Source organism: Rhinolophus sinicus, linkage group LG06 (assembly GCF_036562045.2).
Source record: "Rhinolophus sinicus isolate RSC01 linkage group LG06, ASM3656204v1, whole genome shotgun sequence".
Classification (NCBI taxonomy): domain Eukaryota; kingdom Metazoa; phylum Chordata; class Mammalia; order Chiroptera; family Rhinolophidae; genus Rhinolophus; species Rhinolophus sinicus.
Window position 1 is genome coordinate 53066046 of NC_133756.1, and position 11955 is coordinate 53078000.

The window sequence follows — 11955 nt, forward strand, 5'->3', positions numbered from 1 at the left end:
AAGTAGTCAGCAGGATCTTAAAAAAAAAAAAAAATCAAACGTGATTTAATCATTTCCCAGCTTAACTTCCTTTAATGACTTCTTATAGAGATTAGGATAAAGTCCATATCCCTAACAAAGCCAGCTAGGCCCTGTGTGATTTGGTCCCTAACCTTCCCCAATATCCTCATCTTACTCATATATCAGTCCCTTTGGTCTTTAAAATCCAGGCACTATTACCTTTTTGCAGTTCATTAAAGACATACCGTGCTCTCCTCTGTCTCAGGTCTTTGTACATGCTGCCTAGAACACCCTCTTCCCCAGCTAATGACTACACCCCCAAATACCCTTTGCTTACCTCACCCTTCGGATCTCAATGGTATTCCACACAGAAGCATCCAGTTTGCAGGTGCCCCCGTCACATGTTCCCTCTCCCCTGTGTGTCTCTCCTTCACTGCACCCTCCTATTTCTGATTACTTATATAACTGCCTGCTTCCCCCACACCTGTCTCCTGTATTGATATTTCATCACCACCTACTCCTGGAACATAGCTGGCCCTCAAAAAATGGGCTAATAAAATAACTGAGATAAGTACAAATTCGATGTCACTTTTCAGCTTTCTAACCCTGGGCAAGCTATTTAACCTCCTTCAGCTTCTGTTTCTTCACCTTTTAAAAATGCAAACGGTTATACCCACCTCACATGGATTAAATTAAATCTGGACACATAGCAAGTGGTTACTAAATGTCTGGTAAGTAGGATAGCCCAAGTCAAGGATCTCTCTAGGTCTCAGGAGGTGAAAAAGAACCCTAAGAATCAGGTGCTTTATAAAAGAATCTAAACTTTCAATAAAACTGGAGTGCGAGCGTGAGTATCCATTGTGAGATGTTCTTTGAAAAGGTCCCAAGGATGATTGTGCCATTCAAAGATTGGTAAGATTTGTAAGCAAAATACCAGGTGCATACTTCAGGAGAAACTAATTGGTAAATAGTCGCATTTATGCTTCTCAATAAATGACAAGAATGACTAGTCCCTGTTCTCTGAGACTTCACTTCAAAATATGAAGGCTGAATTTCAGCCCTGAGGACGCTTACGCAATTTTAAAGTCACCAGTCAATACATCATGGGTCCTCCCTATGTATTCAATTGTACGACTGATCTCTTACCGCATAGTGCACACTGCATTACGAAATGTATCTGTAATACATTGTCTTGTTTCATTTAATCCTCACACTCTGTAAAGGTCTCATTATTTACATTTCATCATGAGGAAACTGAAGGCTCAGTTCTCTCGAACTCCAACACTAAATCTTTCTTCAGAGCATTTCTGATTTGAGATTAGATTTTCTGCACCTTGTTCATTTATTGTCCTCACCAGACTGTAAATTTCTTGAGGGTAGGCATCTTGCTTTTTTGTACACTTTTTTTGCAAGGGCCCAGATCAGTGCCTGCTGCGTGTTTGCTGTTTAGCTCTCCTTTGTTGGATAAATGGGTGAATGCATGGATGCTTCAATTTGATAAAGCCAAGAGATGAGAATTTGGTATTGGAAATAAAAGACTACACAAGTTAAACTAAACATTCAGAAAGACTTAGCCTTCTCTGTAGCCCACTTGGTGTTTCAGTATCTGGGAACTGATAGGGAGTATGGTGACAGCCCCTTGAAGAGTTGGCATTCGAAGTGTAAAGACCTGCTTCGCCCCACCCCCCTCCCCCAATCCTGAACGGCTGTTTGGTTTCTGCAACACATGCTCTGTTAGCCTTAGGGCCCCTCATTTGTATTAGAAGTGAGAACTGGTTTTCTAAACTCAAGTTGGATGGGACAAATATGTTCTTTTGACTTAATGATATAACATTTTACCAGCCACATAAAAAATGAAATATATGTGTTCATTTGCTGTTTGAAGAGCTTTTTCGACATGTATGCAAGAGCTATGTCAGCTGCTAACTGGTGATCCTTTTTTGACACCTGTTCCCAAGAGCATTGCATAGATAAACATACTCTATTTGAACAAGACCAATGACAGCAAAATTGCTTGCTTGTCTCTAAAAAGACTCTAATAATGTGCACCAAGGGAGAGGCCCATGGTCTGACAGAATTTTTTCCCCCCAGTGTAAACCATAAAATCCATTTCAGTAGCCAGAATAAAGCAGTTTAAAGTGCATCCCTAGTTAATTATATCCAAAGAGTAATAATAAAATCAACTATTAAATTTTAGAACTTCCTCTTTAAAGTATTAAATATTTGGCAACTGCAACGCAGTTAAATTTCTCTCACAACAATGCCTTCCCTTGCTCGGCTAGCCTCTAAGAAGAACACTTATGCAAAGTCTTTCAGTGTGCCAGAAAGAGAATGTATTTTTCCTGACATGAAATATTTCAAATAAACCCTTTATTTCTGCCAGATGTCTATGGTTTGTTAGATAACCAATAGCTAGCTCAATAGAAACATTCACTTAAAAAGATATAACTGAGTCACAAATCCTCTATAATAATTGATAGGACATGACCAGAAAAGTTGTAAAACCAAAATCAAAATGTTGATTGAGCCCTAATCCAGTGTGTGGAGGCTTGACTCAGTTGCCTCAGCAGTTTTGAAGATTCAAGTATTTTTTGGCCTTGGATAATGTCAGTTCACACCAATCGCTGTTCCCTGAAGCACATGTCTGTACTAGATCAGGATGAAAGAACTGGGTTCTGTAGAAATCACCCAGGAAGCAGTGGCTTTGGTTCCAAGCATATGTGATTAAGTAGCAAGGAATCTGCCCCCTTCAATAACTTCACTCTCAGATATAAAGAGAATCAAGCTGCCCAATGGAAGAGAATTCAGAATATGATCTTCCAAGGCTGAGGGCAGTGGAAGGAGCATGGAAAACGTACAGCTGTCTTTAAGGATAGAGGTTCTATTTTAAGGATACCTTGCTGGGCAACTTTAGAAAATAGTCGTGTCCGTAAACTCACTGGATTGTGGACCAGATAATAGACCGAACTTAACCTCACAAGGAAGCCCACCTGGAAAACTGTCAGGCAAACAGCAAACAGAAGCGTCCAAGACAAGAGCAAGCAGAAATGACGTCATGGGTAGGATTGTCACAGCTACTGTGCATCCTTGCAGGGGGCCTCACTTGCCTACCCCTCCAAAGCCAGATAGAAATGAGTGTCAGAGCACACTTATGAGAGAAACAAAGGTTGCCTCCTGACCAACAGCCCCTGCAGGCGGAGGGTGCAGGTGCCTGCTGCACCCTCCCAGGCACTATGCATGGCATTGAAGGGCGTATCCAGAGGCAGAGAGTGGAAGTGGATGGCCCTTTGTAAGGTTTCACTCTGGGGCCAGATGTTTAGTTAGGAAATCCAAAAAAGACTTGTATTTATAATGATGTACTTGTTTTAGAAAGAAAGTAACTGAGATGATGCTACACTAGGACAATTCTTGGAAAAGGGTAGGAGGAAGGGAATTGGGCTTTAAGCAGTCTTAATTAAACATTAAGAGAAAACGGATGTGTGATGTGAAGATATAATAACAAATAAGATATAAGTGGTCCTGCTTTCCAGGGATATGATCGTCCGGTGGAGAGATAGTCACGTCCACAGGTAAATGTCCTTCAGTTGTTAAAGGTGCTATAACAGAGCTAGATACAGGGAGGTCCGTTACAAGAGACTGGTGCCCCAGTTTAGGAGCTCATGAAGGCTTCATTGAGGAGTCATTTCAACTGACCTTGAAAGGACATGTAGACATTTCCCAGGTAGACACAGGATGGGGTAGAGAGTGCTCCAGGAAGTACAACTCGGGCAACGTAGAGTGTACAACATCTCAGGTGATCACAGGCCTAGAAGTTACTTGATATGGTTGGATTGAGTCTGGGGTGTGTCGTTGTGTACCTGCACGTGGGGCTTTCTGTGAGATGCCAGAGTGGAAAGGGGACAAGCTGCAGGCGTTGGATCATGAAGGGCCTTGTATTCCAAGCTAAGTAGTTTGGATCGGATCCTGTAAGTAACGAGGTGCCATGAAGGACTTTAAATAGATTAAACTGGGCTTTAGAAGAATCACGAGGGAGGCAGCGTGCTGACAAATGGGCTGCAGGGGAGCAAACCTGGAGGCAGACAGCAGTTGGGAGGTTGTTCGTTCACTCGTCCTTATATTTACGGAACACTGATGATGTATCAGGCACCTTGCAGAGGCTCCTTGAGAGAGTAGTTGAGTGATTATGCTGGTGGGGTCGGGGGGGAATTGATGCAGGAGAGATTTAGGAGCACGCACAGAACTTCTTGCATGAGCAGCAAGACGTGAGGTGTGTAGTAAGCTTAGGTGATTTCTGTTCTCTTCCTATATTCTGTTGGTATCCAGAGGCAAGTTCGTCTCCCCCGTCCTCGTCCTCATCACGTAACAAAACTTGCTCTCAGGAAGTGTAGTAAACCCTACGATTTAGTGGGTTACTCCTCCCAGAGGCACCTTTCCTAAAGGTGTGAGTCACTGGAAGGAAATCCCGAGGGTAAATTTCCAGGAACTGGGTGAGAAGGTACTTTTTAATCAGGATCTCCTCTGTATAAGAGCGCATCTGCTCCACCTCTCAGGACAACCCTGGATCCCAGGCAAAGCAGTGAATAACTCGTTTGATTTTTGTGCCCTTCACTCCCTGGGCCCAGTCTCACAGGTCTAGACTTCTTTCTTGCCCAGAGAACCTCTTCCGCTTAGTTCACACATGGACACACACACACACACACACACACACACACACACACACACTCATGCAGGGAGAGTCCTAAGCAACTTTTTTCCATCACAACATGAAATATCTCTGCCCAGGAAGGACAATATGCTTTGTGAAGGCAGTTCCAGAAACCTTTCAGTGGTCTCACAGAGGCAGTTCCACGGCAGCTGTTCCCTGAGATGGCAGCCTGCTCTTCTTGGAGTGAAAATGGGTCAGGATTTGAAGATTCTGATATGAACTGATTTCCTTTCCCTCCTCTCTGCCTCAGCCTCTTACTGTCATTTTCTTCCTTCTCCCTCCCCACCCGTTTCTCAGCGCCTCCTAAATCTAAGCTCTTTCTTCACTTGTGCTCTAGATACTGGCAACTATTCCTTCAGGAATTTTTACATTTTTTTCTGTTATTTTCTCTTTATTTTTTTATTCTATTTTTATTCTTTTTATGTCCCCTTTTATTTCCTCCCGTTTTCACGTTCCACTTTTCCCTCTCCACTCATCCTTCGCCTTGTCTACTCACTTGCTTTGGTCACCTGTACTCTCCTTGCAAACCTGGCGTCCCCTCTCGAGTTTCTATCAAGTTGCTCTCCTTCCACACAACCGCGTTCTGCTTACCTCCCATATCCTGTGTATTCCATGCACTCTTTTTCCTATCCAGCTACCATCCTCCCCTCCCCAGCTCTCCTGAAACTGCTTCTTTAAAGGCTGCCGATGACTTTCCTCTTGCCAGATTCAACTACAGGTCTAGTGGTGTGTTACGGGTGAAAAGAATGCATTTTAAGTCAGTTGAAATTTGCCATCTTACTGCATGGATAATATGTGTAAAGCACTTCATGGCTCTACCTGTTTTGTCATCTACAAAATGGGCATAATAACGATCCTGACTCTATGCCGCTAGATTGAAATGAGATTATGCAAATGGCCTTTGTAAACTATAAACTGCACTTCAGCTAGTAGTCATTACTGTTGTCATGCTTGCCCTTTCTAGCGATCGGCTCTGCTGACCACCTCATCCTTCCTGCAGTTCTCCCCAACCTGAGCTTCCGCTACAGGATCCTGAGCTTCCTGCCTCTCTGTCCCTCCTCCATCTCTGACTCCTTTGCCTCTTTTCCAACAAGCCACTAAAAGTAGGAATCCCACCGAGTTTAGTTCCCGGTCTTTCTTTCTCTGCCTTCTCATCTCATCCCACAACTGCAGCCATCCCTGATATACAGAGCCTCAGCTCCAGCCTAATACCTGCCTAGAAGTCCTGACTCGAACTTTGATCTGTACCAACCCAAAATGACAAAACCGAATCCATGTTTCTTATTTTCCAAGATGGAGAAGGCTTCTCTGCTTCCCTGGTTCTCTTAAAGATACTATCACTTTCCTGCTTCTATGTCTCCTAAAATTAGAGGCCAAACATCCTACGTCCTCTGGATTTCTTCTAAATTTAAGCAGTGCAATAGATAGCTTACACTGCTACTTATTTATGAGTTACCCATTGCTATGTATTGAATGACCCCAAAACTTAAGGTTTAATTCAATAACTATTTAGCTCAATTCCATGTATGTCTACTGGTCTCCTCTGGACTCACATGTGCTTCTGTGGTCAGCTGCTGGTCAGCTAGGCCACTTGACTTCTAGGGTTGGTTGACTGTTGGCTGGGGAAAGGGGGCTACTGGACCACAAGTCTCTCACAATCTAGTAGGTTAGCCTGGGCTCATTCACAGGGCTGCTCAACGTTCCCAGAGCAGCTTGAGAGCAAGTTCTGATACCCAAGCATTTTTTAAGTCTGTCTGTCATGTTTGCTACTGCCTCATTGGCCAAGGCAAACCACACAACCAAGCTCAGAGTCAGTGTTGGGACAGTGCTACCAAGGGGCATAGATATAATAAGGAAAGAAATTGTGGACATTTTTGCATCAACCACAATCAGGCAACCTGGACATCGAATGCATACAAATTTCAATTTCTCTGGCATGCATTCTCCATGAAAAACATTCTATACAGTACATTCACCAAGAGGCTCCATTAAAGGTCTCTAATGAATGCTAATTCAGCCCATGTTGGCTCAGCCCTTTCTGAAATGTGTGCTGGGGAAGTAGTATCATTGCTTGCTAGACATACCGATTGTCAAGAAATTCTAATGGTCACTTCCTGGGAGTCTCTCATGGCGTGTGATAAAAGCCAAATACCGCACAAGCCAGACAGAAAGCCTCAGGGACACAGAGCAGGCCTCTCACCAAGGTAATTTTGTCTCCAAACATGAAGGCTGAACCCACCCATAGTGGGCAAAGAGCGCCAGGGTTACTACAAAAATCTTGTCAACCCCACAGCCAAGGACCAGACCAAGCCACACCTCACAGATCAATTACACATATGTATTGCATTGTTCTGAGTGCCCTGGAGGGCCACACTGTGAAGGCTAGGGCTTAGAGAAGGAGGGGGGTGAGCAAGGTTTGCCTCGCACACAAGGAGAATAGGATACGGTTCCTGAGCTCGCACACCTCCCTCAGTGTGGCGCCATTGAGAGCTGCTGTGAGCCTTCAGAGATGAAGATGGTCTTGGTAGGCCAGAGTTGTCAAGGCAGGCCTCAGGGGGATGCAGGATTTGAAATAAGTCTTAAAAGAAGACAGACGGTTTCAGGTAGGTACAAGAGCACAAAAGGAGAGATGAGTGTGGTGAAGAACAGTGCAGCTAGCTTGCCTGGGATACAAGGATCCATTGACAGAAGAGAGGAGACGTCTGAATAAATAATATGGACCAGATACAGATGCTTTGACTGCCTGCGTGATAGTCTTAGTTTAACAGGGAATATCGTTATGATCTTGACGAGAGAGAGAATGAGGAATATGTTCTGTGAGGAAGATAAAATTAACAACACTGCATTAAAGAAATGAAAGCAAGGATATTAGTTAGGACACTATTAGAGCAAACTAAGAGTAGTCTAGGTAAGTTAGGACAGAGACCAGATAAAGGAAGGGGCACATCCCAGAGAAATTACAGAAGGAAGATTCAAATGTCCACTTCATATTAAAGCTACACCCCCGAGTTAAATTCTGGGGCCAATTGTACGTTCCTTGTGGACTGTGGAACAACTTGCCAAAAGGGCTAATTATATCAGTGTGGAAGAACCAAGCACATAAATTCAGATTTTCCAAGTAAAGACTTTGGGGATTTTCTTTTCCTGATTTGAATATTTGGGAGAAAATGCTTAATCTCTCTCTTGCATGTACACATGTACTGTATACATGTAGCCCAAAGATTATCACATGATTGAGATGAAAATGTAACTTTTTGTACTTAATCTTAAAGTCAATTGAGATATGATGCTAGGTTATGTTTTCAACCCCAGCCTAACAGGTTAATAATAAACAACCTTTACACAATTACTTTACTCAATGTTCCTGACAACCATGTAAAGTTAGTATCGTATTATTTCTATTTTACAATCAAAGGAACTCAGAGAGGTTAAGCATCTTTCTAAGATCATTCATTTAGCAAGAAAGAGAGCAGAAATTTGAATTCAGGTCTTCTGACTTCAAAGCCCGTGCTCTTTCCCCCACATCACTGAATTTTCAGTCTAACACTGCAAAGCAGAGGTTTGTTCTCTTTAAAGAATCAGCATTAAAGGATCAGAATTTTAGGTGTTTGTTCTCTTTAAAGGATCAGAATTTTAGGATATAGGTTGATGAGTCTTGACATTTCCTTAATGTAACAAGTTAAGTCTTCATTTAAGAGAGAACAACTTGTGATTTTCTTCTATTGGTGGACTAGACAGATAATAAAAATGATAGCAAAGGTTATTAAAATTTATATGGAGACCAGCACAGGTTGGAATAACTACAAAGTGAATTCCTTAAACTGCAATAGAAAGATGGTGAAATAGCACAATCTGAAAGAATTCTCCTTTAGCTTCAGATGCCTAAATATGCCATCAAAAGACTGCTCAATTCTCAAACGCCAATATTTTCTGACTCTTCTAGAACCTATTCTTAATGCAAAATATCAAAGTCAGCGGGATAGTAGGTGTCCCAAAATGTCTTAATTCAGAGAATTAGTGTTAACTGAGCCTGATTAGCTCCATTTATCTCTAATTAATTACCTTTATCTAATTAGACACTTTGTTTCCAGTAGACGTGGAGTCAAGTAGACTAGATTATTAGCGTAGTCATTGTGCCTTTACAAAATCCTGAAATTAATGAAACGTGCAAAAGAATCTGTGGTTCTAATTGCACAGGTGTTGCCTTATGGCAAAGCTTTATCATCTGATTACACCAAGGGGTTATTAGTGACTTTTTATATAGAGGATGAGCCTATGAAATGTACCTTAGCAACAGCTCATTAGTTTAGGGTTGTTACTGTATTATTTATTACATTCAGCCTTCCCTATTATCTAGATTGATTCATGGACCTATATATTTTTCCTCTTCTCTGAGCAGAAAAAAATAAAATAAAATAAACCATCATTATGAAGAGCCCTGATGCATTGTGGAAAAATGCAAAATGTGTTTATCAGCTACAACTTGGCTCTTTAAGACAGAAAGCTCTAAAGTTAGATGAGATCAGAATCAAATTTATCGGGGTTTTTTCTACGGAAAAAAAAAACCAGTTTAAATTACTGAGGAGTATGGAATGATTCATATATGTGATAAAAAACAAAACATGTGGCTGTCCTAATGTTTTCACATAACTGAACTGGCATATCAAGGTATGTGGCAGAAAAAAAGCAAAATGTTTTTGCAATAAAATATATTTGTATATACTTATTTTCACTTCACATCTTTCCAAGATGGGTTGAGGAGACATCTCTATACATGTTCATCCACAACATTAATAAAAGTCCATTTCTTGTTTTACTTTTTGCTTTTTTTTAAAAGAATTTGTTATCAGATGGGGAAAACTAGCAAATTATATAATCAAGCCTAGCTGAAAAAGCAAGATTTCAATGGCTGCTTACAAAAATGTAAAGTGCTTTTTCATAGTAAGGTTAGGTGTCTGCAAAAGACAAAAATATCCCAACCTTTGTATTTTCAATCTTTTTTCCTCATAACCATTTGAAGAAGCGCTGTTTTTCACAATCAAAGAGTAATTAAACAGCTAGAAGTAAATCCAGCCACAATCCTACTCCAAGCATGTTTACTGACAAAGCAGTAACTCCTTTAAATACTTTGTCAATATAAATATGTCAAATGGGTTTTAAAATCATCTCTCTCTGTTCCCCAACAAAAATTCCTCTACAGATATGAGCTATATATTGCTGTTCACTTACTGCTGAATCTAAACTAGCGAAATGATAATGGGTAACTGCTATATAGAGCATGACAACTAATTTGAGTGGTAATAATGAATATTTAATGATCCTACTTTCAAGCATGAACATATAACTTTTCATGTATTCTTTACCAAAATCATAACCATTAATCTAAAAATTGTATTTGCAACTGAAATAATAGCCAGGAATTATAGATTATAGCCAAGTCAGAATATTGCATAAATAATCCGTATGAACACAAACACAGGGGCATGGAGGAAGGTCCAGCCTTCTATTTTCATTCAATCCAAATCCTCTCTTTGAAATGTATAGAAGTTACGTGATTAATAGAGAAGATATTTGAATCCAGGTATAAAAAGGCTATTATTTCTATCAGTAAGTAAGTATATAAGCCAAGGTCATTTTCACTCTTCACTGGCTCATAATCTCTAAACAAAAATATCATGTATATAAAAATGTGCCCCCTATAGGGGTAATTATTTTTAGAATCCTCAATTTAAATCAAGGAAAGAGTGAACATTTATCAGAAATGAAGAATTTTTATACCTTAATTTTTTTTCATGTGCAGGTAATTTTCCCAATTGTGTCCTGCGATCAGAAACTACAAACATGACTTTGGGAAAAGAAAGAAAAAGATCTGAAAAATACATAGAGTGAGTTAAAATGGGCTTTGTTCACTGATGGAAAGTATTTCTGGTTAAATTTCCAAGTTTTATCATTCCTAGTATTCAATAAGATCTACATAATTTCATATGCCTCCAATGTTGCAAAAGAAACACATCTGCCTCCTTTCCTGGTTGGGTTTGCTTTTGTTGTTACAGGGTAGATGAAACCCAGCGCCACTGCAGTCACAAATATGCAATTCTACATCAAATCCCAGGGCTTTATGTTATTTTTTTGTTTTAAAAGGCACATTGTACTTACAAAATTCAAGGGGAGAAAACCTACTAATGTAGAAAAGAGTAGCCAGTAAAATCTGCAGTTTTTCCCCATTATGACCCTCTTTATCAGAAATTAAGAGGCCAGTTGAATGGTACACCATACCTGCCCCAGCTCAACACGGTTCTGCCTCTTTAAGATTCCAGCTTATAGGCCAAGGTGGCATGTGTTGGTTGGGTCACAGTCTTCAAATGTGTACGTACTCATCAAACACATTTCTAACTGAGCAGGTGTTCTCGACTAAAGCCAAGGCAAAATCAAATGAGAAAAGGAATTCCAAACGTCCTCCACAATCTGTAAAGTGCTTCAGAAATATAAGATGGCAGCATTCTAAGGTAACCCTACCTAAGGACACTAAGCTTCTGATAAAGCCTCATTGGTTCACCTCAGCCGCCTTGCTGTTGCCCCTACACAGACATGGCATTTAGTCAATAAAGTCTGTCTTTCCTTGGTTCTTTCCCAGCCTTCCATTCTTGGTTTCTTCTGATGGAGAAGAATTCCTATTAAAGAATGCACACCAATTAATTCTATTTCAGTAGGTTTATTTTGCCATGTACATATACATAGGCACTGCATATAGTATGTTAAAGAACATGTTAACAAATATTGGCAAGTTTATGTATCTTTTTCATTTTTCCTGTTTTACAGCCTCCTGCATCACCTCCCGTACCAGCTCACCAAACTTCCCTGGAGGAGCTGCAGACCAAATTCCTTAGCACCCAGCGGCTCAGAGCAAATACAGAACATGGTAGCGAGATGCAAAAATTAATGAGGCAGGCCGAGGCACACATCAGGGGGACAATTGGGGAGTGGGGAAAGGTTTCTTTGTTTATCTTGTTTTTTAAGGGATGGGGGAAAACCGACTTTGGCTAGTGGGAGAGAAAAAAGCTGCAGGTGGAGTCTTTTTAACACACACAGCACAGGTTAATATTGTGCTAAAATATGTTCAATGTATTAGGTTGGTTGAATAATGTGAAGGGTGGGCACCCAGAATGAAGACATGGAACCTAATGTACTCGAATATCCTCTCTTGTTGTATAAAAAGTTGTCTGGAGAGCAGCGCAAAGCCTCTTCTTCCT

General features: G+C 40.7%; 1 long non-coding RNA gene across 1 annotated transcript in view; it reads right to left on the reverse strand.

Moving 5' to 3' along the window:
• Positions 1–11401: 11401 nt before the first annotated feature.
• Positions 11402–11955, reverse strand: part of LOC109459035 (uncharacterized) — a 19184-nt gene continuing 18630 nt past the window's right edge. The window contains exon 2 of the long non-coding RNA XR_002139324.2: positions 11402–11955. This exon is cut by the window's right edge and continues 175 nt beyond it. This is a non-coding gene — a long non-coding RNA (uncharacterized LOC109459035).